Raw genomic sequence first — 25,864 nt, 5'->3', positions numbered from 1 at the left:
AGGATATTTATGTCTGATGGTTTCTATTGTCTTATTGGCCTGCTTGTGTGTGGTTTCTCTCTGCAATCTATATACAGTGGGATGCGAAAGTTTGGGCAACTTTGTTAATCGTCATGATTTTCCTGTATAAATCGTTGGTTGTTACGATAAAAAATGTCAGTTTATATATATTATATAGGAGACACACACAGTGATATTTGAGAAGTGAAATGAAGTTTATTGGATTTACAGAAAGTGTGTTATAATTGTTTAAACAAAATTAGGCAGGTGCATAAATTTGGGCACCACAAAAAAGAAATGAAATCAATATTTAGTAGATCCTCCTTTAGCAGAAATTACAGCCTCTAAACGCTTCCTGTAGGTTCCAATGAGAGTCTGGATTCTGGTTGAAGGTATTTTGGACCATTCCTCTTTACAAAACATCTTTAGTTCATTCAGGTTTGGTGGCTTCCGAGCATGGACAGCTCTCTTTAAGTCACACCACAGATTTTCTATTATATTCAGGTCTGGGGACTGAGATGGCCATTCCAGAATGTTGTACTTGTTCCTCTGCATAAATCCATTAGTGGATTTTGAGCAGTGTTTAGGGTCGTTGTCTTGTTGAAAGATCCAGCCCCGTCACAGCTTCAGCTTTGTCACTGATTCCTGGACATTGGTCTCCAGAATCTGTTGATACTGAGTGGAATCCATGCGTCCCTCAACTTTGACAAGATTCCCAGTCCCTGCACTGGCTACACAGCCCTACAGCATGATGGAACCACCACCATATTTTACTGTAGGTAGCAGGTGTTTTTCTTGGAATGCTGTGTTTTTTTTCCTCCATGCATAATGCCCCAAATAACTAAATTTTAGTTTCATCAGTCCACAGCACCTTATTCCAAAATGAAGCTGTCTTGTCCAAATGTGCTTTAGCCCACCTCAAGCGGAACTTTTTGTGCTGTGGGCGGAGAAAAGGCTTCCTCTGCATTACTCTCGCATACAGCATCTCCTTGTGTTAAGTGCGCCGAATGGTTGAACGATGCACAGTGACTCCATCTGCAGCAAGATGATGTTTTAGGTCTTTGGTGTTGGTCTGTGGGTTGACTCTGACTGTTCTCACCATTCGTCGCTTCTGTCTATCCGAGATTTTTCTTGGTCTGCCACTTCGAGCCTTCACTTGAACTGAGCCTGTGGTCTTCCATTTCCTCAATATGTTACTAACTGTGGAAACAGACAGCTGAAATCTCTGAGACAGCTTTCTGTATCCTTCCCCTAAACCATGATGGTGAACAATCTATGTTTTCAGGTCATTTGAGAGTTGTTTTGAGACCCCCATGTTGCTACTCTTTAGAGAAAATTAAAAGAGGAGGGAAACTTACAATTAACCCCCTGAAATACTCATAATTGGATTCACCTGTGTATGTAGGTCAGGGGTCACTGAGCTTACCAAGCCAATTTGAGTTCCAATAATTAGTTCTAAAGGTTTTGAAATCAATAAAATGACAACAGTGTCACGACCCCTGGTCATGGTCGTGACTCCTTGGGAGCCGCATGCAGTTATCCGCGGTCTGGTGTTGTCGCAACCGCAGCTGGGGGCACTTAGTGGTTTGCCTCAGGTGCGGTTGCCGCGAATAACAGGCATGCGTGCGGTTGCCCTTGGCAACGTGTTTTGGTGTGCAGGTCCTTCGTCTGTGTTTGTGTGCACTTCCTGGTCTGTTTGTTGTGCACGAGGTTGTATGCACTTGGACACCTCCCTTCACCTGCGGTTGTCCGCGGCAACGTCTGGTGTTGTGCATGTGGTGGCAGGGTCTCTGCCTGCTGGTTGTTCTGCAGGACACGGTTGCCACGCATGCCGTTGCCAGCGGTGACAGGTGAGTGAGTGTGTGTGCTATTCCCCTTTAAGTTGGTGTTTTCCCTTCTGTGGTGTAGGAAGGGTTAACTCCCTTCCCAGTGTGTGTGTTGTCACTGGGTGTGGTTGACTGGTGGGTGTGGCCTTTTGGCCTATATAGCCTGAGTCTCTTGCAGGCTTCAGTAGGTTGCTCTCAGCCATGCTGGCTGGAGCAGCCTCCTGTCTCCTCCATCTGCCTGGTGAGGACCATCCTTCTGGTCATACTGTCACGACTGGCGGTGGGGGAAACCCCCAGCCGTGGCAGTATGACCAGAAGGATGGTCCTCACCAGGCAGATGGAGGAGACAGGAGGCTGCTCCAGCCAGCCACCGCTGGCAACGGCATGCGTGGCCACCGTGTCCTGCAGAACAACCAGCAGGCAGAGACCCTGCCACCACATGCACAACACCAGACGTTGCCGCGGACAACCGCAGGTGAAGGGAGGTGTCCAAGTGCATACAACCTCGTGCACAACAAACAGACCAGGAAGTGCACACAAACACAGACGAAGGACGTGCACACCAAAACACATTGCCAAGGGCAACCGCACGCATGCCTGTTATTCGCGGCAACCGCACCTGAGGCAAACCACTAAGTGCCCCCAGCTGCGGTTGCGACAACACCAGACCGCGGATAACTGCATGCGGCTCCCAAGGAGTCACGACCATGACCAGGGGTCGTGACAAACAGTGCCCAAATTTATGCATCTGCCTAATTTTGTTTAAACAATTATAGCACACTTTCTGTAAATCCAATAAACTTAATTTCACTTCTCAAATATCACTGTGTGTGTCTCCTATATGACATACTTAACTGACATTTTTGTATGGTAAAAACCAACGATTTATACAGGAAAATCATGATGATTAACAAGGTTGCCCAAACTTTCGCATCCCACTGTACCCTTGTGTGTTGACCCCTCAACCTCCTCTAATGTTGTTTTTTTTTTTTTCCTCACTGAAGGTTTCCCCCTTCCTTGCTGCTGATTTTTACAAAGTATATTTTTATGCATGTTAAATTAATGTATGTTAAAGACTCTTTCATGCTTACATATCCATGTACTTGGTGCAAATTTTTGGTGTCTCTACATAAAGGGGTTTGATTCAGGCATTTGAAATACAGCCATTTGGAATACAGCCATTTTGGGCAAAGAAATCTTTAATTTAAGCCTACACTGGTTCAGGCCCTGTGAGATACACCATCTACATACAGGAGTTCGATTCAGGCATTTGAAATGCAGCCATTTGGTGCACTAATATTGAATTCAGGCCTACACTGGTTCAGGCCATGTGAGATACACCCTCTACATACAGCGGTTTGATTTGGGCATTTGAAATACACCATCTACATACAGGGGTTTGATTCAGGCATTTGAAATGCCGCCATTTGGTGCACCAATATTGAATTCAGGCCTACACTGGTTCAGGCCATGTGAAATACACCCTCTACATACAGGGGTTTGATTCAGGCATTTGAAATACAGGCATTTTGGGCAAAAAAATCTTTAATTGAGGACTAGTCTGGTTCAGGCCGTGTGAGATACGCACTTTACATAATGTCGTTCTAGTATACTATTAATTAAACACACATTTAGGGCAAGATCCTAAATTCAAAAAAAAATGAGGAGAGCGTCAAATAAGGGATGTGGCTCAGGTCGTGATGCTGCTGGTGGAGCTCCTGTTGCAGGGAGAGGACGTGGGCGATCTGTGCCAGTTACACGCACAAGTGAAACCCCTTCCTCAGGTGTGAATAGGCGACAAAACCTGCAGCGGTATTTGGTCGGGCCTAATGCTGCTTTACGAATGCTGAGGCCTGAACAAGTACAGGCAATAGTAGATTGGGTTGCTGACAGTGGATCCAGTTCCTTCACATTGTCTCCCCCCCAGTCTCCTGCTGAAAGACCACAGTTGGCACCTGCAGCCGATGTCAATCAGTCTTTCACCTCACCCCCTTGCAAATCAGCCAAGCAGTCTGAGCCCCATGTCATGCAGCAGTCTCTTCTGATTTTTGATGACTCTGTTATCAGGGTTTCCCAGGGCCATCCAACCAGCCCTAACCCAGAAGTGGAAGAGATTGAGTGCACCAATGCCCAACCACTTATCTTTCAAGATGAGTACATGGAAGGACCATTGCAGCATGTCTCGGATGATGACAAAACACAGGTGGCAACTGCTGGAGCTTTCGAAAGTGTGCAGACCGACAAGGAAGGCAGGGATGAAGACTGGGTGGAAGATGATGTGGAGGACAATGAGGTCCTCGACCCCACATTGAATCAAGGCCATGCGAGTGACCTATGTCGTTTGGAGGAAGAGGTGGTGGTCGCACAGAGCCACCAGCACAGCAGAAGAGGGAGCAGGGTGCAAAAACGGAGCGACTGTCCTCTAGACAGTACACCTGCTACTGCCCGCCGCATCAAGACCGAGCACACCAAAGCCACATCCAAGGAGTTCCCTGGCATTGCAGTTCTTCAGACAATGTGCTGACGACAAGACATGAGTGGTTTGCACGCTGTGCAATCAGAGCCTGAAGCGAGGCATAAACGTTCTCAACCTGAGCACAGCCTGCATGACCAGGCATTTAAGTGCTAAGCACGAGCTGCAGTCGAGTAGACACATCAAAACCAAAAAAGGTCTCTGGCTCCTCCTGCTTCCTCTTCTGCTGCAGTCTCGGCCTCTTCATCCACCTCTGGAGTGACAGTGCCACCTGCCACCCTGCAAACAGAGGATCTGCCAGCAACACCAACACCTGGGTCACCAAGCATCTCCACAATGTCCCACGGAAGCGGACAGCTCTCCATCTCCCAAATGCTGGAGAGGAAGAGGAAGTACCCCCCTACCCACCCACGATCCCTAGCCCTGAATGCCAACATTTCTAAATTACTCGCCTTTGAAATGCTGTCAGTATGTCGTGCCCATCCGTCACTACTTTTCAAGGTGAGCCATCCCTTCCCTGCACAACCAAGTAGGGGACAAAATCAGGTCTGCAGTGTGCAACGCCATCTGTGGCAAGGTGCACCTGACTTTGGATACGTGGACCAGCAAGCTTGGTCAGAGCTGTTATATCTCCATAACAGCACACTGGGTAAATGCAGCGGCGGCTTGGCCTCAGGCGGATAGATGTTTGGCGCATGTCCTTCCACCACGAGGATTGCAGGGTGCTTCAGTTTGCCTCCTGTTGCTTCCTCCTCCTATTCTGCTTCCTCATCCTCTACCAGCTCCTCATCTGGTCAGCGTAACACCTTCACCACCAACTTCAGCACATCCAGGGGTAAACGACAGCAGACAGTTTTAAAACTTATCTGCTTCGGGGACAAACCCCACACCACGCAAGAGCTGTGGACGGGCCTTGAACAACAGACTGATGGTGGTTTGTGCCAGTCAGCCTCAAGCCCGGCCTTGTGGTGTGCGATAATGGGCAAAATCTTGTAGCAGTTCTGGGACTAGCCGGTTTGACGCACATCCCTTGCCTGGCGCATGTGCTGAATTTGATGGTGCAGAGATTCCTTAAAAATTACCCCGATATGTCAGAGCTGCTGCATAAAGTGTGGGCCGTCTGTGTCAGCGCTGCAGCGTAACTTTGGCCTTCCCGCTCACAGCCTCATATGCGACGTGCCCACAAGGTGGAACTCCACCTTGCTTATGCTGGCCAGACTGTGCGACAATCAGCAGGCGATGGAGTTTCATCTGCAACACTCGGCGGAGCAGCACCACTTCACCACCAATGACTGGGCCTCCATGCGAGACCTGTGTTCCTTGTTGAGCTGTTTCGAGTACTCCACCAACATGGCCAGTGCCGATAACGCTTTTCTCAGCATTACTATCCCACTTCTATGCCTCCTTGATAAAACACTCCTGGTGATGATGGAAGAGGATGTGGCACACAGGAGGAGGAGGAAGCAGGATCATTTTGTAGGGTTTCCATCTAGTCATTCCCAAGTGGCTCCGAGGGTGGGTTACTGCACCCACAAACCCAAGGTACACAATTGTCCAGCCAGGGCACAGTTCTGGAGTATGAGGAGGTGGAGGAGGAGGAGGAGGAAATGGAGGAGGAGGAACCATGTTCACAGCAGGGTGGCACCCAGACTAGCTCATGGCCATCACTGGTGCATGGCTGGGGGGGATACAGAGGACACAGACGATACACCTCCCACAAAGGACAGCTTTTTGTTGCCTCTGGGCATCCTGGCACACATAAGCGATTACATGCTGCAGTGTCTCTGCAACAACCTCAGAGTTGCCCACATTCTAACTTGTTCTGATTACTGGGAGGCCACGCTGCTGGATCCCCATTACAAGGACAACATACCATCCTTAATTCACTCACTGGAGCGTGATCGCAAGATGCGCGAGTACAAGCGCGCGCTAGTAGATGCGCTGCTGGTAGCATTCCCAACTGACAGCGGGGGCACAGTGTAAGCACAAGGCGAAGGCAGAGGATGAGGAAGAGGTCGCCAATGCAGCTGGGGCACCGCCAGCACCTCAGAAGGCAGGGTTAGCATGGCCGAAATGTGGAAAAGCTTTGTCAGCACGCCACAACAACCAGCACCACCAGCTGATATGGAACGTCTTAGCAGGAGGAGGGATTTCACCAATATGGTTGAGCAGTATGTGTGCACACGCCTACACATACTGAATGACGGGTCTGCCCCCTTCAAATTCTGGGTCTCCAAATTGGGCACATGGCCTGAGCTTGCCCTTTACGCCTTGCAGGTGCTGGCCTGACCTGCAGTCAGTGTATTATCTGAACATGCGTTTAGCACGGCAGGGGGCGTCATCACAGACAAGCGCAGCCGCCTGTCCACAGCCAATGTGGACAAGCTCATGTTCATTAAAATGAACCAGACATGGATCCCTCCCTTGTCCGTACCTTGTGCAGAATAGACATGTATACCGGTACTAACCAGCCATTGTTATACTGCATTGCAATTGCTCATGTTTGTATTTTGGATATTTCACACTCACACATTTTGGAGTGTACCCTAATTTTAAATTTTTTTATTAAAACCAAAAACCTGTGTTGGCTACCTCATCCTTCTCCACCGCCGCTTCCACCTACACTGCTACGTCCACCGCCTCCTCAAAACCCTACTCCATATGGAACTCCACCTCATAAATCTTTTTTTTTTTTTTTTTGTTCGTGTTTTATTTTTTTTTATTTCACTACTTTGTCATTTACATTTTTGGGTGAAATTCACCAATTTTTGGGTGTATAGTACCACTGCTATACCTAGTAGGCAGGTTAAAAAAAAATATTGTCAGTTACATTTTTGGGTGAAATTCACCAATTTTGGGGTGTAATATACCCCTCCTCTACCTAGTTGACAACTTAATAAATTTCAATCATTTTTCTGTTACATTCTTGGGTTGACATTATACAATTTTAGACGTGAATCGACACCTGCTATGCATAGGTGGCAAGTAATAAAATTGTAAATAATATTCAGCAATTAATGCACGCCACATACTTTCATTCAATGCTTAATCTTTGAAAAGTTTTCACACGTCTAAGCTTTAATAATTTCTTCCATATTTCAACTCCATAATTTTAAATTTGATAAAAGGAATCCTCCCTTGGATGTGGTCTCTCTTTTTCACGCTCCCTCTCTGGCCTGGAACCTTGATTCCCTGCCAACCATGATCACCATGGTAGGCGCATAAAGGAACATCAAAAGTTGATAGAGCAGATATCAAATTGGATTGTGAACATCACGGGGACGTGCGACATGTAGGGCAGTAAGTGTGCACATGCCTACACAAACTGACTGACAGGGGTCAGCCCCTGCAACTTCTGGGTCTCCAAATTGGGCACATGGCCTGAGCTTGCCCTTTACCCCTTGGAGGTGCTGGCCTGCCCTGCAGCTAGTGTATTGTCTGAACGTGCGTTTAGCATTACTGGAGGGGGTTATCACAGGTTATATTTCCCGAATGTTTTGGGGTGTACCCTAATTTAAAAAAAATACATTTAAAACCAAAAAGAAGTGTAGGCTACCTCCTCCTCCTCTACCACCACTTCCACCTACACTGCCACATCCACCGCCTCCTTAACCTCCTACACCATATGAACCTGGTCCTCCTAGAGCAGTGATGGCTAACCTTGGCACTCCAGCTGTGGTAAAACTACAACTCCCAAGATGCCCCCCTTGCCTGGCTGCTCGCAGAACTCTGTAGAAATAAATGGAGCATGCTGGGAGTCGTAGTTTCACCACAGCTGGAGTGCCAAGGTTAGCCATCACTGTCCTAGAGCAAGATTATTATTTTATATTTTTACGTATTTTATGTAATTTTAAGTAATTTCCCTATCCAGATTTGTTTGCAGAGCACTTGCCATGCTCTTAACCACATTTTGACGACATTTGCAGCCCTCTAGCCCTTTCCATGAAATTTTTACAGCCATTTTAGTGCTCAAAAGTTTGGGTCCCCATTGACTTTAATGGAGTTCGGGGTCAAGTTCGGGTCCTGAACTCAAACTTTTTTCTGAAGTTCGGCCGAACCCGTCGAACCCGAACATCCAGGTGTCCGCTCAACTCTAGAAATAATGCTATACACACAAAGAGTGTATAGCATTATAACTCTAGAAATAATGCTATACACACAAAGAATATATACAATGGTCTGAATTTACAAATGCAGATGGCGGGGTCAAAAAGGGTTAAGCAAAACAAAAGTCAGTTTACCAGTTTCCTTTGGGTTGTGATGAGTTCTTAGCTGTGGTCACATGGGAAGCAGTGATGTCAACTGGTTGCAGGTCCCTCTAAACACATGGCACGATGTGACCTCCCTTCAGAGGAAGACACGCCCGCTTACTGGCACAAGCATTTTAACCTGTAGCCAGCCCCTCCTCTCTTGGCCTCTGGGAAGGGTCCACCCCCGTCTGCTGGGCTGGCAGCACATGAGCCACAAAACCAATTAGGGCTCATGGCTCCAGGCCAGAGTGTCGCAGGGAGGTGGTTCTGGGACCAATGGATCTGGCTACCAGTAGAGTCCAAGCATGGTACCATTATTTGGTTCCTGTGAGGAGATATGTATATCTCCCATCCCTGGAATCCCACCACCAAACTATGACCACAGGCCCGTTCATCGTGGCCACAGGGACACAAATATGCATCTGGTTTATGTCTGTGATAGACAGGCGATTCATAATTCCTTATGGAGGTGAGAAATTGTAAACAACGTTGGCCTGCTAGAGGTTCTCTGCAAGTTAGCTGGGCTTTGAAGCAGGGCCTCCCTGTGGCGTTCACTACCTCTGCTATCTGACAGCTGATGACTGGTGTGGGAACATGGCTGACATAAAATAATAATCCATATTCCTCACAGTACTATCTGCTTATATACTTTGTATTATACTGCATCACTTACTTTTTACATGTTGTTTGATCTGTACTATTTATCTCCATACCATTAGGCTGTATGTATAATACTTATTTATGTACTCTTGAATCTGCAGTTTATAGTAGCTCCCTATAAATACTTTTTGTACTTGTACTTTATTGCATTTATCCAGCTGTATGGTCACCACTAGAGTTGAGCGGACACCTGGATGTTCGGGTTCAGGTTCAGCCGAACTTGACCCGAACTTGACCCTGAACCCGAACTCCATTGAAGTCAAGTGTAGGTATGTGCACAGGTACTTTTTCACCATGTTGTTCAAATGCTGCCTCCTGCTAACACGCTCCATATCAGCAGTAGGGGCCGGTTGTTGCGGCGAGGTGACAAAGCTTTTCCACATGTCGGCCATGCTAACCCTGCCTTCTGAGGTGCTGGCGCTGACACAGCTGCGTTGGTGACCTCTTCCTCCTCCCCTGCCTTCACCTTGTGCTTCCACTTGTCCCCCGGCGTCAGTCAGAAATGCTCTCAGAAGCGCATCCACCAGCGTGCGCCTGTAGTCGAGCATCTTCCGATCACACTCCAGTGAGGGAATTAAGGACAGCACATTGTCTTTGTAACTGGGATCCAGCACGGTGGCCACCCAGTAGTCAGCACACGTTAAAATGTGGGCAACTCTGCTGTCGCTGCGCAGGCACTGCAGCATGTAGTCATTCATGTGTGTAATAGATCAAATTAATATCGTGGCTCACCCGTATCTATCAATGTGGTAAAGGTGCACTGTTTTTAAGATGAATCACCTGTTCATCAATTATAAAGCAAGTAAAAATATATAAATAAAAACAGGCACTCACCAATTGGTATGTCTATAGTGACTATTTTATATTCATTAAAACACATAAAATATATGACTAAAAATACAATATAATATACTGAGGTGCGGGATCCACTTGCATAGATAAATTCATAAATGGATAAACAGTATATACAAATCAGATTATGCCAAAAGTTGATGATATATTCTGATATAATAGTGTCCTGTGACTGAAAAATAGGATTTGATATAAGTGTTCTGTGAAAAGAATATATATATAAGTGCAGTTCTCCTGTAAAGAAAGTCCTTCTCCAAAGAAAAAGATATTTAGTGATAAAATTTGTATAGAAGCTTTGCAGTAGATTTGTATCTTCTTATAGCTATTATGCATATAACGTGTATCCAATGCTGTTTGTTATAAAAAGAAAGTCTTTCCATTTGTAGCAGCATATGAAATCCACACTTGCAGTAGCACAAGGTAACTCAAAGTCGGGTTTGGTATTTGGGGCGTCCCCCTCTTCCTTAACCCTCTTACCTTGTCTTCAAAGTGTAGCTGCCCTGAAAATGTTGCCGTTCCTGCGCTCGCTAAGTCCGGTAATCACTGTATGCTGTTGCGTGTTCTCTGGTCTTCAGCGTTCCACGTGGTATAATTACGTCTCGCCTTCCAGGAAAACACTCAGCTAGAATCGCGAAATCTCGCGGTAACTTTGACTGGTTTCTGTTTCAGCCGTATCCAGAACTGCGCATAAATTTTCTAAAGACTACAAGTCCCTTAGATTCGGCTCAGGTTTTTAGGTGGGTAGTTCGTCGTTCTCAAGGACCAGCCAGACGCGTTTCGAGGGGTCTCTCTCTTCCTCAGTGGCTATGATACGAATGTTACTACCCCCTTCTTTAAATACTCTATTTCCACAGATCCCACCAAAAACCCGGCATGGACTTGTCCTCTTTCTATTTTTACCTATTATAACCTCGGTTTAGTTCTATAGACTTTACAACTTATACATACAAAATTTATTTAATTTAAAACATAAGTTGTAATAAAATGGAGTAAAATTAATAAAATTGGTAAAATAACATCAGACTGGAAAAACTCTTCATTTTACTTATATATAATTATTTTCAGAATTACTCTCTGTGTCTCTATATTAAAGACGCAATAAAAACGCATCCTACTCAAAAAAACGCATATGCGTTTTTCATGCGTTTTGGGTGCGTTTTATGTAAATTTTGCTTCCCCTTATCTTTTTTAGTTATACCATATACATTATTTCTTAAGAAAAGAGATTCATTCCATTTTCCACATTTCTTTAACTTCATTGGGGTCTCTTAGAGTTCTCTGGGATCCTAGAGTCGTATAGGGAATTTTGCATACATCAAAGATACGACCCAGATCATCAAAATAGTAGAGGGATTAAAATATGAAACAAACTGGATATTGGGAACTTTGGATGTCAGTTCCCTCTACACAGTTATAAATCATAATCAGGGAATACAAGCACTAAAGAACCAATTAAAGATGCATAGTGACCTCCAGGAAAAACAAATAGATTTCATAGCGGAGGGGGTCAAATTTATTTTGACCCATAACTATTTCTCCCATAATATGGATTACTATCTACAGACCAGGGGAACCGCCATGGGTACCAGGTTTGCCCCCAGCTATGCTAATTTATTTATGGCACAGTGGGAATGTGAAGAGATCTTGCCCATGCTGGGGGTAGACCTAGTACTATGGCATAGGTTCATAGATGATATCCTGTTCATCTGGAGAGGTACGAGGGATGATCTGGATGTATTTCTTAGAAATGTAGATGTTAATCCATATAATCTCAAATTTTCTGCCAACATAAGTGTAGAGAGAATAGAATTCTTAGATCTGTTAATTAGAGTGCATAATAAACAATTAATTTGCAGCACATACCAAAAGGAAGTTTCTCGGAACAGCTATATCCTGTTTTCAAGCTGCCATCTACCAAGATGGTTGCTTGAAGTCCCTAAGGGACAATTTAAACGGATAAAAAGAAATTGTACAGATGATGCTGATTTTGAAAAGGAGGCTGAAGATATGAAAGAATGTTTTCTAGAGAAAAATTACCCCAGTAAGGTATTAGATAAAGCACTCACAACTGTTAGGAACACACAGAGGGAAACTTTCTTTAGAGAAAAAGAGAACATAAAGGAAGGAGGAGAAATAGACCAATTTAGAATAATATTACACTTTAATAAGCAACACAAACAAATTGAAACGATTGTGAGGAAACATTGGCATCACTTGTTGAAGGATAGACTAATAGGCCCCTTGATTAATAGTGGCCCTCAAATAACATACACAAGGGCCCAAAATCTCTCTTTAAAGGTGGCACCAACGATTAAAAATAAGGAGAAAAAGAATATGATGTCTATGCAGAGCTGGTTGAATTTGAGTGGTTTTTATAAATGTGGGAAATGTGGAATATGTAAACTGACATCCTTCCCCAAGAAGACCACTGAAGTTCAATCACGGGTGAACTCTTTTACATGGAAAATCAAAGAGTTTTGACCTGTAGCTCAACTAACATTTTATATATGATAGAATGCCAATGTAAAAAACAATATATTGGGAGAACAAAACGTTCTTTAAAAAAAAGATTGTCAGAACATATCACTAATATTAGAAATGGTTATGAAAAGCACTCTCTTTCGTTGCACTACAAAGAACATCACAACAAAAATCCTGAGGGTATGGTCTTCGCAGCCTTTGAAAAAATAGAGGTACACTGGAGAGGGGGAGACCATATCTCCAGGATGTCTAGACAAGAATCAAGACGAATTTTTGACTTTGAGACACTTATTCCACAGGGGTTGAATTCAGACTTTGAGATCTTTGGTTTCTTGTAGAGAATGGAGATGGGTGCCTTCCTCTGATGGGACATCCTGAGTTGGCTGTTAATCAGCACCAGGATCTCCCCTCCGAGTTAGGCCCCCTCTCCCTATACGACTCTAGGATCCCAGAGAACTCTAAGAGACCCCAGTGAAGTTAAAGAAATGTGGAAAATGGAATGAATCTCTTTTCTTAAGAAATAATGTATATGGTATAACTAAAAAAGATAAGGGGAAGCAAAATTTACATAAAACGCACCCAAAACGCATGAAAAACGCATATGCGTTTTTTTGAGTAGGATGCGTTTTTATTGCGTCTTTAATATAGAGACACAGAGAGTAATTCTGAAAATAATTATATATAAGTAAAATGAAGAGTTTTTCCAGTCTGATGTTATTTTACCAATTTTATTAATTTTACTCCATTTTATTATAACTTATGTTTTAAATTAAATAAATTTTGTATGTATAAGTTGTAAAGTCTATAGAACTAAACCGAGGTTATAATAGGTAAAAATAGAAAGAGGACAAGTCCATGCCGGGTTTTTGGTGGGATCTGTGGAAATAGAGTATTTAAAGAAGGGGGTAGTAACATTCGTATCATAGCCACTGAGGAAGAGGGAGACCCCTCGAAACGCGTCTGGCTGGTCCTTGAGAACGACGAACTACCCACCTAAAAACCTGAGCCGAATCTAAGGGACTTGTAGTCTTTAGAAAATTTATGCGCTGGTCTGGATACGGCTGAAACAGAAACCAGTCGAAGTTACCGCGAGATTTCGCGATTCTAGCTGAGTGTTTTCCTGGAAGGCGAGACGTAATTATACCACGTGGAACGCTGAAGACCAGAGAACACGCAACAGCATACAGTGATTACCGGACTTAGCGAGCGCAGGAACGGCAAAATTTTCAGGGCAGCTACACTTTGAAGACAAGGTAAGAGGGTTAAGGAAGAGGGGGACGCCCCAAATACCAAACCCGACTTTGAGTTACCTTGTGCTACTGCAAGTGTGGATTTCATATGCTGCTACAAATGGAAAGACTCTTTCTTTTTATAACAAACAGCATTGGATACACGTTATATGCATAATAGCTATAAGAAGATACAAATCTACTGCAAAGCTTCTATACAAATTTTATCACTAAATATCTTTTTCTTTGGAGAAGGACTTTCTTTACAGGAGAACTGCACTTATATATATATTCTTTTCACAGAACACTTATATCAAATCCTATTTTTCAGTCACAGGACACTATTATATCAGAATATATCATCAACTTTTGGCATAATCTGATTTGTATATACTGTTTATCCATTTATGAATTTATCTATGCAAGTGGATCCCGCACCTCAGTATATTATATTGTATTTTTAGTCATATATTTTATGTGTTTTAATGAATATAAAATAGTCACTATAGACATACCAATTGGTGAGTGCCTGTTTTTATTTATATATTTTTACTTGCTTTATAATTGATGAACAGGTGATTCATCTTAAAAACAGTGCACCTTTACCACATTGATAGATACGGGTGAGCCACGATATTAATTTGATCTATTTCTATTACTGTTTTCACCTATATATCGGTGAGCTCCCCAATGTCTACCAATATGGACATATGGCAGTTTATAGAGACCCAGAATGTCAGACTGGAAACATTTATTTTTGAGGAGGATAATGTATTGAACACAAATGGACTTATGGAGAAGTCCATTACTGAATCTTTTAGAGAGCTTGAAACCCTATTAATTAGACAGCTGAAACAAAAATGGGAGATTAAATCCCTAACAAAACATCTAGAAATGGGTATTGTACCCAAGGGATTACAGCTCTCTAAAAATCCAGCCGTGGACTTATTGACTAATTCCTTCAAGGAGGAATGGGATGACCTTTTGGCAAAACAATCTATAGCATTAGTGGAATTAGTAATTAAAAGGAGGAACCAAATCCTAGAAGAGACTTCACAAAAAATTCAAAAAATTAAAGAAAATATACAAAAATTACCACAGAATGAGGAAACATTAAACTGGCAACAAAGAATTTGTAAGAATTTAGGAACAATAGAACAAGAGATAATGATTAAAAAGAGTAAGAAACTAAAAAATACTATTAGAAGGGAAAATGGAAATCATACACCAGTAGAGGATGTTGATACTAACATAGGGATCAATGAAGAGCATAATATAGATATTAGACAACATATAGAATATGGAATCCCAGTTAGAAATAGATATGAACCTATTGTGAATAATCATTTTTTAGATGGGACTCCTCCACACCACAAATCGAAAATACGTCAAAAGAGACACATAACACCAGAACGAGTGAAATCCCCCCTGAAAATAAATCATTACCAAGGAAGAGGTCATCAGTACAACTTGAGACACAAGGAGAAATATCAAACACAATACAATTCCAGGGAGGGAGATTATCAGGGATGGGAAGAGACATACATTCCAAATCGTCATCAACAGCATCACGATCAAAGGGGACAAGGAGGGGAAAGAGAAAGGGGAAGAAGGAATCACAGATAATAAAACTCCAGAAAGAAACTGATTCCATTATTAACTTGAGTCAAACAGTACTTACTCCAACACAGGTCCAATTGCTGAATAAAGGACTAAAATTTGCCCCCACAGTACAAGCCAATAAATTTGACATCTATATTGGAATAGAAAAATTTATTAGAAAGTTGTGCTTAAAGAAGTATTACATGAAAAATCCCACAGTGATGATTTCTGGGGAGAAAGATAGTTTCCAGCATACCAGCTTGAAACCAAAAAGTAAGATGTATCCAAGACAACAAATAGGCCATGAGATGGCAGCATTTAAAAAATCTGTAGAAAATGATATAAGAAAGCTAAAAACAAATGTAAAACGAGGAAACAATATAACAACACAAGAGATACAGGCCTTGAAACAACTACAAAAGATTGAAAATATTACTATAAGACCTGCTGACAAAGGAGGAGCTATTGTCATTCTGGAGACACAGAAATATGAAGCAGAATGTCTGAGACAGTTGTCGGACACTGGTACATACTCCAGATTGCTGAGAGATCCAACAAATGAATATAAGGTTGAGCTGATAAACTATGCCAGAGATGGTTGGGAAAGGGGAATTTTAAATGAACAGGAATTTAAGTTTGTCAGTACCACCTACAGTAGATTACCAGTATTCTACTGTCTCCCAAAAGTACATAAAGACAAACTTAATCCCCCAGGGAGACCAATCATCTCTGGCATAGGCTCACTAACCTCTAATTTGTCAGAATATATTGATAAACTCTTACAACCAAGTGTAAAAAAGAATTTTGCATACATCAAAGATACGACCCAGATCATCAAAATAGTAGAGGGATTAAAATATGAAACAAACTGGATATTGGGAACTTTGGATGTCAGTTCCCTCTACACAGTTATAAATCATAATCAGGGAATACAAGCACTAAAGAACCAATTAAAGATGCATAGTGACCTCCAGGAAAAACAAATAGATTTCATAGCGGAGGGGGTCAAATTTATTTTGACCCATAACTATTTCTCCCATAATATGGATTACTATCTACAGACCAGGGGAACCGCCATGGGTACCAGGTTTGCCCCCAGCTATGCTAATTTATTTATGGCACAGTGGGAATGTGAAGAGATCTTGCCCATGCTGGGGGTAGACCTGGTACTATGGCATAGGTTCATAGATGATATCCTGTTCATCTGGAGAGGTACGAGGGATGATCTGGATGTATTTCTTAGAAATGTAGATGTTAATCCATATAATCTCAAATTTTCTGCCAACATAAGTGTAGAGAGAATAGAATTCTTAGATCTGTTAATTAGAGTGCATAATAAACAATTAATTTGCAGCACATACCAAAAGGAAGTTTCTCGGAACAGCTATATCCTGTTTTCAAGCTGCCATCTACCAAGATGGTTGCTTGAAGTCCCTAAGGGACAATTTAAACGGATAAAAAGAAATTGTACAGATGATGCTGATTTTGAAAAGGAGGCTGAAGATATGAAAGAATGCTTTTTAGAGAAAAATTACCCCAGTAAGATTTTAGATAAAGCACTCACAACTGTTAGGAACACACAGAGGGAAACTTTCTTTAGAGAAAAAGAGAACATAAAGGAAGGAGGAGAAATAGACCAATTTAGAATAATATTACCCTTTAATAAGCAACACAAACAAATTGAAACGATTGTGAGGAAACATTGGCATCATTTGTTGAAGGATAGACTAATATGCCCCTTGATTAATAGTGGCCCTCAAATAACATACACAAGGGCCCAAAATCTTTCTTTAAAGGTGGCACCAACGATTAAAAATAAGGAGAAAAAGAATATGATGTCTATGCAGAGCTGGTTGAATTTGAGTGGTTTTTATAAATGTGGGAAATGTGGAATATGTAAACTGACATCCTTCCCCAAGAAGACCATTGAAGTTCAATCACGGGTGAACTCTTTTACATGGAAAATCAAAGAGTTTTTGACCTGTAGCTCAACTAACATTTTATATATGATAGAATGCCAATGTAAAAAACAATATATTGGGAGAACAAAACGTTCTTTAAAAAAAAGATTGTCAGAACATATCACTAATATTAGAAATGGTTATGAAAAGCACTCTCTTTCGTTGCACTACAAAGAACATCACAACAAAAATCCTGAGGGTATGGTCTTCGCAGCCTTTGAAAAAATAGAGGTACACTGGAGAGGGGGAGACCATATCTCCAGGATGTCTAGACAAGAATCAAGACGAATTTTTGACTTTGAGACACTTATTCCACAGGGGTTGAATTCAGACTTTGAGATCTTTGGTTTCTTGTAGAGAATGGAGATGGGTGCCTTCCTCTGATGGGACATCCTGAGTTGGCTGTTAATCAGCACCAGGATCTCCCCTCCGAGTTAGGCCCCCTCTCCCTATACGACTCTAGGATCCCAGAGAACTCTAAGAGACCCCAGTGAAGTTAAAGAAATGTGGAAAATGGAATGAATCTCTTTTCTTAAGAAATAATGTATATGGTATAACTAAAAAAGATAAGGGGAAGCAAAATTTACATAAAACGCACCCAAAACGCATGAAAAACGCATATGCGTTTTTTTGAGTAGGATGCGTTTTTATTGCGTCTTTAATATAGAGACACAGAGAGTAATTCTGAAAATAATTATATATAAGTAAAATGAAGAGTTTTTCCAGTCTGATGTTATTTTACCAATTTTATTAATTTTACTCCATTTTATTATAACTTATGTTTTAAATTAAATAAATTTTGTATGTATAAGTTGTAAAGTCTATAGAACTAAACCGAGGTTATAATAGGTAAAAATAGAAAGAGGACAAGTCCATGCCGGGTTTTTGGTGGGATCTGTGGAAATAGAGTATTTAAAGAAGGGGGTAGTAACATTCGTATCATAGCCACTGAGGAAGAGGGAGACCCCTCGAAACGCGTCTGGCTGGTCCTTGAGAACGACGAACTACCCACCTAAAAACCTGAGCCGAATCTAAGGGACTTGTAGTCTTTAGAAAATTTATGCGCTGGTCTGGATACGGCTGAAACAGAAACCAGTCGAAGTTACCGCGAGATTTCGCGATTCTAGCTGAGTGTTTTCCTGGAAGGCGAGACGTAATTATACCACGTGGAACGCTGAAGACCAGAGAACACGCAACAGCATACAGTGATTACCGGACTTAGCGAGCGCAGGAACGGCAAAATTTTCAGGGCAGCTACACTTTGAAGACAAGGTAAGAGGGTTAAGGAAGAGGGGGACGCCCCAAATACCAAACCCGACTTTGAGTTACCTTGTGCTACTGCAAGTGTGGATTTCATATGCTGCTACAAATAGAAAGACTCTTTCTTTTTATAACAAACAGCATTGGATACACGTTATATGCATAATAGCTATAAGAAGATACAAATCTACTGCAAAGCTTCTATACAAATTTTATCACTAAATATCTTTTTCTTTGGAGAAGGACTTTCTTTACAGGAGAACTGCACTTATATATATATTCTTTTCACAGAACACTTATATCAAATCCTATTTTTCAGTCACAGGACACTATTATATCAGAATATATCATCAACTTTTGGCATAATCTGATTTGTATATACTGTTTATCCATTTATGAATTTATCTATGCAAGTGGATCCCGCACCTCAGTATATTATATTGTATTTTTAGTCATATATTTTATGTGCTTTAATGAATATAAAATAGTCACTATAGACATACCAATTGGTGAGTGCCTGTTTTTATTCATGTGTGTAAGGCTGCCCAGAGGTAAGGACAAGCTGTCCTCTATGGGAGGTTTATCATTTGCATCCTCCGTATCCCCCCATCCTCGCACCAGTGATGGGCCCGAGCTGCGTTGGATGCCACCTCGCTGCGAACATGCTTCATCCCCATCCTCCTCCTCCTCATCCTCCTCCTCCTCGTCCTCCAGTAGTGGGCCCTGGCTGGCCAAATTTGTACCTGGCCTCTGCTGTTACAAAAATCCTCTTTCTGAGCCACTTCTAAAAGACTGGCCTGAAAGTGTTAGAGATGACCCCTCCCTTGTCCTGGGCCACATCCTCTTCTATCATCTCCCTAAGTGTTTTCTCAAGGAGACATAGAAGTGGTATTGTAACGCTGATAACGGCGTCATCACCACTGGCCATGTTGGTGGAGTACTCGAAACAGCACAACAGGGCACACAGGTCTCGCATGGATGCCCAGTCATTGGTGGTGAAGTGGTGCTGTTCCGCAGTGCGACTCACCCGTGCGTGCTACAGCTGAAACTCCACTATGGCCTGCTGCTGCTCATACAGTCTCTCCAGCATGTGCAAGGTAGAGTTCCACCTGGTGGGCACATCGCATATGAGGGAAGGCCGAGCGGCGGCAGGATGAGAACACCGGAGGCACGCACAGACGGCCCGCACTTTACGCAGCAGCTCTGACATGTCGGGGTAGTCGTGAATGAATTTCTGCACCACCAAATTCACCACATGCGCCAGGCTAGGGATGTGCGTCAAAACGGCTAGTCCCAAAGCTGCAGCAAGATTTTGCCCATTATCGCACACCACCAGGCCGGTCTCACTGGCAGCAACCACTCGTCGGTCTGTTGTTCTATACCCCACCACAACTCCTGCGCGGTGTGGGGCCTCTGCGCAGTGTGGGGCCTGTCCCCCAAGCACATCAGTTTCAGAACGGCCTGCTGACGTTTACCCCTGGCTGTGCTGAAGTTGGTGGTGAAGGTCTGTCGCTGACTGTATGAGGAGGTGCTAGAAGAGGAGGAGGAAGCTGAGTAGGAAGAGGAGGCAACAGGAGGCAAAGAATGATGCCCTGTGATCCTTGGCGGCGGAAGGACGTGCGCCAAACAGCTCTCCACCTGGGGCCCAGCAGCCACTATATTTACCCAGTGTGCAGTTAGGGAGATATAGCGTCCCTGGCCGTGCTTACTGGTCCACGTATCTGTGGTTAGGTGGACCTTGCCACAGATGGCGTTGCTCAGTGCACACTTGAGTTTATCCGATACTTGGTTGTGCAGGGAGGGCACGGCTCTCCTGGAGAAGTAGTGGCGGCTGGGAACGGTGTACTGTGGGACAGCAAGTCCGTCCGTCTCTACCAGCCTGAATGACAGCATTTCAAAGGCCAGTAGTTTAGAAATGCTGGCATTCAGGGCCAGGGATCGAGGGTGTCTAGGTGGGAATTGACACTTTCTCTCAAAGGTTTGTGAGATGGAGAGCTGAACGCTTCCGTGTGACATGGTGGAGATGCTTGGTGACGGAGGTGGTGTTGTTAGTGGCACATCCTCCGCTGGGCGGCAGGTGCCAACGTTCCTTCTGAGGCTTAAGAGGGAGCAGGAGGGGCCTGAGCCCTTTCTTGGTTTTGAAGGTGCTTACTCCACTGCAGCCATTGTCTCGCATGTAGATGCCTGGTTATGCAGGTTGTGCTAAGGTTCAGAACGTTAATGCCTCGCTTCAGGCTCTGATGGCACAGCGTGCAAACCACTCGGGTCTTGTCATCAGCACATTGTGTGAAGAAGTGCCATGCCAGGGAATTCCTTGAAGCTGAACTGAAGGTGAACTGTTTTGGCGACGGCTGCTCTGCTTTTGCACCCTGCTCCTGCTTTTGCTACGCTGTTGGCTTGGTCTCACCACTGCCTATTCCTCCGAACTCTGAAAGTCAGTGGCACCACCTTCATTCCATGTGGGGACCTTTTCGGCCTGCACACTCCAGAAAGATGCAGCAGTTGGCACCTGTGTTTCATCATCATCAGAGACGTGCTGAGGTGCTTTTCCCATGTCCTCATCAGGAAACATAAGTGGTTTTGCATCAGTGCAATCTATGTTTTCCACCCCTGGGGTAGGGCAAGGTGGATGCCCTTGGGAAACCCTGCCAGCAGAGTCTTCAAACAGCATAAGAGACTGCTGCATGACTTGAGGCTCAGACAGGTTCCCCGATATGCACGAGGTGATGTGACAGACTGATGGGCATGGGTTTCAGGCGCCACCTGTGCGCTTTCTGCAGAAGACTGTGTGGGAGATAATGTGAATATGCTGGATTCACTGTCGGCCAACCAATTGACTAGCGCCTGTACTTGCTCAGGCCTTACTATCCTTAGAGCGGCATTAGGCCCGACCAAATACTGCTGTAGAATCTGGCGGCTACTGGGACCTGAGGTAGTAGTTTCAGTAGGATGTGTAGCTGTGGAAGAACGGCCACGTCTTCTCCCTGCACCAGAGGCTCCACATACACCACCACCACGACTGCCTATCTTATTAGATGTTTGCCTCATAGTTAGCGTTCACAAAGCAAAGTAAAAAGTGGTTAAGTCTGTTAAAAATAATTAACTGCCAATAAAAACCCTGATGTAGGGTATTGCACTCAATTATTATTATTTTTTTAAACTCTATATGACAGCAGTATTTGTGGCCTAAATATGACAGTAACTTATGCACGTCTAATCCCAGATGTGCAGTATATCAGAGGGTTTTTTCACCCCAGTAAGCACAAAGCCATGTTTCTGGCCTAAGTGTGACAGTCTCTTATGCATGTCTAATCCCAGATGTGTAGCATATCAGTGGGTTTTTTCACCCTAGTAACCAAAAAGCCGTATTTCTGGCATAACTGTAACAGTCACCTATGCACGTCTAATCCCAGATGTGCAGTATATTAGAGGGGTTTTTCAGCCCAGTAACCAAAAAGCCGTATTTCTGGCCAAAATGTGACAGTCACTTATGCATGTCTAATCCCAGATGTGCAGTATATTAGAGTTTTTTTTTTTCTTACCTCAGTAAGCAGAAATATGTATTTCTGGCCTAAATGTGACAATCACTTATGCACGTCTAATCCCAGATGTGCAGTATAAGCACAAAGCCATATTTCTGGCCTAAATGTGACAGTCACTTTTGCATGTCTAAGCCCAGATGTGCAGTATATTAGAGGGTTTTTTCACCCCAGTAAGCAAAAAGATGTATTCCTGGCCTAAATGTGACACTCACTTATACACGTCTAATCCTAGATGTGCACTATATGAAAAAAAGTTGTTGTTTTTTAACCCCAGTAAGCAAAAAGCTGTATTTCTGGACTTGCAGACATGCAGATAGCCTATCCTGGTGCACTATTGTTGCATAAAATGGCTGCCGATTATGTATTGATATTAACAAACTGAAGTAATAAAAAAAGGTCGTTTTCAGCAGTAGTTGGCTCAGGGCAGGCTTAAAAAAATTGTGCACTGCACCCACAAAAGACATTTGCTGTAGATCGCTGAGTAAAAAAATCACAGCAGCTGCAGCCTCTCCATACACTAATCCGAGCAGAGTGACGGGCGGCGCTACGTGACTCGAGCTTAAATAGAGGCTGGGTCACATGCTGCAGTTGGCCAATCACAGCCATGCCAATAGTAGGGGCATACTACTTTTGGGGCAAGTAGTATGATGCTTGTTGATTGGCTGCTGTGCAGCCTTTCAAAATGCGCCAAGAAAGCGCTGAACACCGAACCCGAACTTTTACGTAAATGTTCGGATCCGGGTGCCGCAAAAAAACGAAGGTTCGGTACGAACACAAACTTTACAGTTCAGGTTCGCTCAACTCTAGTCACCACCACTATGTTGGTGTTTTTAACCTTTTAAATTTATTTTTGTATGCCAATCATGTCTGCAATATACAGGTCCTTCTCAAAAAATTAGCATATTGTGATAAAGTTCATTATTTTCTGTAATGTACTGATAAACATTAGACTTTCATATATTTTAGATTTATTACACACCAACTGAAGTAGTTCAAGCCTTTTATTGTTTTAATATTGATGATTTTGGCATACAGCTCATGAAAACCCCAAATTCCTATCTCAAAAAATTAGCATATCATGAAAAGGTTCTCTAAACGAGCTATTAACCTAATCATCTGAATCAACTAATTAACTCTAAACACCTGCAAAAGATTCCTGAGGCTTTTAAAAACTCCCAGCCTGGTTCATTACTCAAAACCGCAATCATGGGTAAGACTGCCGACCTGGCTGCTGTCCAGAAGGCCATCATTGACACCCTCAAGCAAGAGGGTAAGACACAAAGAAATTTCTGAACGAATAGGCTGTTCCCAGAGTGCTGCATCAAGGCACCTCAGTGGGAAGTCTGTGGGAAGGAAAAAGTGTGGCAGAAAACGCTGCACAACGAGAAGAGGTGACCGGACCCTGAGGAAGATTGTGGAGAAGGACCGATTCCAGACCTTGGGGGACCTGCGGAAGCAGTGGACTGAGTCTGGAGTAGAAACATCCAGAGCCACCGTGTACAGGCGTGTGCAGGAAATGGGCTTCAGGTGCCGCATTCTTCAGGTCAAGCCACTTTTGAACCAGAAACAGCGGCAGAAGCGCCTGACCTGGCCTACAGAGAAGCAGCATTGGACTGTTGCTCAGTGGTCCAAAGTATTTTTTTCGGATGAAAGCAAATTTTGCATGTCATTCGGAAATCAAGGTGCCAGAGTCTGGAGGAAGACTGGGGAGAGGGAAATGCCAAAATGCCTGAAGTCCAGTGTCAAGTACCCACAGTCAGTGATGGTCTGGGGTGCCATGTCAGCTGCTGGTGTTGGTCCACTGTGTTTTATCAAGGGCAGAGTCAATGCAGCTAGCTATCAGGAGATTTTGGAGCACTTCATGCTTCCATCTGCTGAAAAGCTTTATGGAGATGAAGATTTCATTTTTCAGCACGACCTGGCACCTGCTCACAGTGCCCAAACCACTGGTAAATGGTTTACTGACCATGGTATTACTGTGCTCAATTGGCCTGCCAACTCTCCTGACCTGAACCCCATAGAGAATCTGTGGGATATTGGGAAGAGAACATGAACTTAATTATTTGAAGGTTGACTTTTTTTAGTATTAAAAACACTTTTCTTTTATTGGTCGGATGAAATATGCTAATTTTTTGAGATAGGAAATTTGGGTTTTCATGAACTGTATGCCAAAATCATCAATATTAAAACAATAAAAGGCTTGAACTACTTCAGTTGGTGTGTAATGACTCTAAAATATATGAAAGTCTAATGTTTATCAGTACATTGCAGAAAATAATGAACTTTATCACAATATGCTAATTTTTTTAGAAGGACCTGTATGTTTAATACAATTTTGATACTATAACCATGATGGATGTGTGGTTAGCTTGTTATTTATTATTGAGACACATATACTTCTATTGGTGTTCTATTCTATGGTGTATATGGGTTGATTATAGGTGGGGACATAGGTTTGGTGTTATACAGTACAGACCAAAAGTTTGGACACACCTTCTCATTCACTTTATTTTCATGACTATGACAATTGTAGATTCACACTGAAGGCATCAAAACTATGAATTAACACATGTGGAGCTATATACATAACAAAAAAGTGTGAAACAACTGAAAATATGTCATATTCTAGGTTCTTCAAAGTAGCCACCTTTTGCTTTGAATACTGCTTTGCACACTCTTGGCATTCTCTTGATGTGCTTCAAGAGGTAGTCACCTGATATGGTCTTCCAACAGTCTTGAAGGAGTTCCCAGAGATGCTTAGCACTTGTTGGCCCTTTTGCCTGACTGCTTAGCTCACCCCAAACCATCTCGATTGGGTTCAGGTCCGGTGACTGTGGAGGCCAGGTCATCTGGTGCAGCACCCTATCACTCTCCTTCATTGTCAAATAGCCCTTACACAGCCTGGAGGTGTGTTTGGGGTCATTGTCCTGTTGAAAAATAAATGATGGTCCAACTAAACACAAACCGAGTGGAATAGCATGCCGCTGCAAGATGCTGTGGTAGCCATGCTGGTTCAGTATGCCTTAAATTTTGAATAAATCCCCAACAGTGTCACCAGCAAAGCACCCCCACACCATCACACCTCCTCCTCCATGCTTCACGGTGGGAACCAGGCATGTAGAGTCCATCCGTTCACCTTTTCTGTGTCGCAAAGACACGGTGGTTGGAACCAAAGATCTCAAATTTGGACTCATCAGACCAAAGCACAGATTTCCACTCATCTAATGTCCATTAATTGTGTTCTTTAGCCCAAACAAGTCTCTTCTGCTTGTTGCGTGTCCTTAGCAGTGGTTTCCTAGCAGATATTCTACCATGAAGGACTGATTCACACAGTCTCCTCTTAACAGTTGTTCTAGAGATGTGTGGCATTAACCTGGTCTCTAATCTGAGCTGCTGTTAACCTGCGATTTCTGAGGCTGGTGACTCGGATGAACTTATCCTCCACAGCAGAGGTGACTATTGGTCTTCCTTTCCTGGGGCGGTCCACATGTGAGCCAGTTTCTTTGTAGCGCTTGATGGTTTTTATGACTGCACTTGGGGACACTTTCAAAGTTTTCCCAATTTTTCGGACTGACTGACCTTCATTTCTTAAAGTAATGATGGCCACTCGTTTTTCTTTACTTATCTGCTTTTTTCTTGCCATAATACAAATTCTAACAGTCTATTCAGTAGGACTATTAGCTGTGTATCCACCTGACTTCTCCACAACGCAACTGATGGTCCCAACC

This window comes from Bufo gargarizans, chromosome 5, assembly GCF_014858855.1.
Source record: "Bufo gargarizans isolate SCDJY-AF-19 chromosome 5, ASM1485885v1, whole genome shotgun sequence".
NCBI lineage: Eukaryota > Metazoa > Chordata > Amphibia > Anura > Bufonidae > Bufo > Bufo gargarizans.
The sequence above is the reverse complement of the archived record's forward strand: the minus strand, read 5'-3'. Positions refer to the sequence as shown.